The sequence below is a fragment of the Cupressus sempervirens genome, chromosome 10, assembly GCF_028749045.1.
Source record: "Cupressus sempervirens isolate cs-2001-9-10 chromosome 10, ASM2874904v1, whole genome shotgun sequence".
Lineage (NCBI taxonomy): Eukaryota > Viridiplantae > Streptophyta > Pinopsida > Cupressales > Cupressaceae > Cupressus > Cupressus sempervirens.
Window position 1 is genome coordinate 596581437 of NC_143127.1, and position 3454 is coordinate 596584890.

Sequence of the window (3454 nt, forward strand, 5' to 3'; positions counted from 1 at the left end):
GCACATGATTTTCTTATTTCGTGATGTTGATTGTCCATTTGCCAATGTGTTCTTGCACTAGACATGTCGGGTAGCTAAAATATTCCATGAGTTGGAAAAATAAGAACATTTGGAGGTGTATGGGATGGTAATCTCATGTTTGTTTTTAGTCTAAACTATATCACCTCATTTGGAAAAAAATGCCATTTGCTATATTTAGAAGCTTCTCAATAATTATGCCCCTAATTGTAAGGTCTTGGAATCACAACTCAAATATTCCCTTAATAAGAATTTTCCAACTAAAAAATAGATATCTTTCTCAATAATCAGTAAGTTCACAATTTAGTAGTAATGTTTCATGTTTATGAGTTAGAAAATCAAAATGCTTACATTAATAAAGAGAAGTCTTCCTAGTTAGTAAGCTAGTTGTGTATGGTGTGAAAATTATGAAAGAAAGATGAACTAGAATTTAGTATTTATGAAATAACTAGTTGGAAAGCAATATCTTATCAGAAATCAATTGCACTCTACTGAAGCTACACAGTAATTATAAAATTGAAAAATATGCAAAAGTTCACAACAGTAAAAACTAGGCATACTCAATGAGATTTGCTTCCTTTTGGTATTCTAACAAGGACTTGGGAACCAAAACTTCCATAATTTCCTTTCATTTTATCCCAAGCTTTAGAAATAAATGAATCAACCTGGTTCTCATTTTTCTCATAAGTAACAGAGGTAATATATGGGCAGCAACCAACCCTACGTAGAGCCAAGAGCCAATCCAACTCAAAAAAATGAAATATTCTATTCATAATGATGTAAAGAAACTTAGGGGAAAATATTAATAACTTACCTATCTAAAATATTGTTAAAATGTTGCAATAAATGCTAATTATAGCAATAATAAACAAATCTCCTGCAACCTATAGAGTTCAAAAATTATATTTTGGAAGCTACATGACTTGAATTTTAATGCATGAATATGATATAAGATTATAGGAAAGAACATTATATAAGAAAAGAAAATACCACAAGGAATGTCTTGATGTCTTTCCCTACTGCAACATCTTTTAGAAAGCTTAAGAACCAATTAATTTAATTTCTGATAGTAACAATAACATCAATAAAGATATTATCAAGAATAGAAATTCAGGGAACACTTGGAGTAGACCTAAAAGGAAATAAATATGAAGCTTAATTTTTTTTAAAGCACAAAACCCATTAAAAATAGATTACACTATGAGGCACTACATAGAAAAAATATCCTAACCTATAATATAATATGAAAACAAGTCTAACCTGATAAATAAATATACAACATTCGACCAGAGAAATAAGATCGTCATACAACATACAAGGCTGATGCAAATTAGTGTAAACAAGTGGTACTCCAACCACTTTAAAAGTAGCCATATGAATGTGGCACTAGCAAGAACACTCAAAGAAATTTGCTTATTTCTCCATAATAAGACATTGACAGTTGTATACAAAACCAAAAGTTGAGAAAAAATAACTTAATTAAAATTTCAATTTTATTGTTTGGGACAACAAATGCCACTCCCCTTCTCCCTATTTCAAATGAGAAATTTTTTTAAACTTTACAGAAACACTTATTTTGCATTATTGTAAAGAAACTTTTAAGGTAAAGTTCTTAGGTATCTAAAATTTTACGATCTATATAAAAATAATGAAATTTCAAAAATCTAGATTAACTCAGGTGCTTTGTTTCTAAGTTGCAAAACAATAAAACTTCACCCTGTAAAAACACACCATTGCTCAAAATGTTAACAATAGGGCTACAAAAAAAGATTTCTTCTTACATTTTTCCGACCGAGCAAATAATGAATGGGTTTCTGGTGTCCATGGAGCTGATTAAATGACTCAAAAACTGATGATTTTTCACTCCTTTCAAATAATGTCTCTGAGCTTTGTTTGGGAACACTCCTCCCAAACAAATGACTTACTAGAAAAATGAGCTCGATCCATCCTCTCCTACCTACAAATGATTAGTTCATAGTGAAAATGCCTCCTCCCACACACTTTTCTCTCTCTTTTTGGTTTATAATCCATGTTGGTCAAAATTTCAACCAAAGAAACTCATGTTGGTTGAATTTTCAACCAACTTGACATCTTAACCAAAAAAAGTTAAATTAAAATGGAAAATAGCATAAGGTCAAAAATTAACACTAAATCTACTAGTAAATACACTTATCGAGTCACAAAGAAAGAATCTCATTGAAACCTTACCAATCCCACAAAGGAATGTGGCCCATTGCCAAATAAACATCATGTCCCAAGGTGAAGTATCAAACCCTCAAACATATCAAATCAAGGATCTCAAATCAATGCTCACATCTAAGGGACATGGTCAACATCCAAAACAACAACAACAACATCAAGTGGTACAAGGACCCAACGTTACTAACACACAACCTAATCAAAATCCACTTAACATACATGCAACATATCAACATCCAAAGAGACAACAATAACATCAAGTGGTACAAGGACCCAACATTCTTAACACTCAATGTAATCTAAATCCACTTGACATACATGCAATGTATGAACAACAATTCCAATAACAACAAGCAATTTGTTGGTGTTTTTACACTACTAAGCAACAAAATACTTAATACCAAGATGGTGAAGATCACAATAACCTAAGGATTAGCTACTTCCTATAAATAGCTATATGTTCTTCAGATCTAGACCCAACTTCAACAAAATCATGAAAGATTTTCTAGTTTGTTGGCTCTACAAAACCAAGGCGAGTGCACCTGAGGGATAAAAAGATTCATAACTTGATACTACATTCATATTTCATTCATTTCATGAAATTTTATAACAATATTCATTCCTTACAATAGATTGGTCATAATTCTTCTCAGATCTACAAATAGTTTTGGGCAATAAAAACTAACTAAGATACTGACCAGCTATGACATTCTTCATAGATTCAAAGTAAAATTGATATTTATTTTTAGATATTTACTTGACATCTATCTATGATCTTTTCATATGCTAACTGAAATAGTTGATAAGTGCCTCATCCATTGGGATTGAAAGTCTATCAAATTTCTTAACCTAATTGACTATATTACAATCAATATAATTAGCAATTATCCCTAAAACTCATTCTTACATAAATCCTTCCTAATGCCTAGAGATGTTGTCATATTCATTGAAGCATTTACTCAATTCATTGAATCAAAAGCCATAATGAATTGACATACAACTTATCCTAGTTGCATTAAACTAAACAATCTTTGCTCATACAATCTCAAAATAACCAACCAATAAAAATGGAGACAAGATTCAGAGAGAAAAGATAATGGGGACCATTCATCTTTGTAAACTATATAACATTGGATAATACTTAGAACAACCCAAAACAAGACACCATGATCATGGATAATTAATGTATTCTCAAAATTGCAGAGAAAATACATCAAAGAGTTGATATCAAGAAAAA

At 30.8% G+C, this 3454-nt stretch overlaps 1 pseudogene; it reads right to left on the reverse strand.

The window, feature by feature from the left end:
* Positions 1-578: 578 nt before the first annotated feature.
* Positions 579-2109, reverse strand: LOC149535270 (reticulon-like protein B8; annotated as a pseudogene).
* Positions 2110-3454: the final 1345 nt, after the last annotated feature.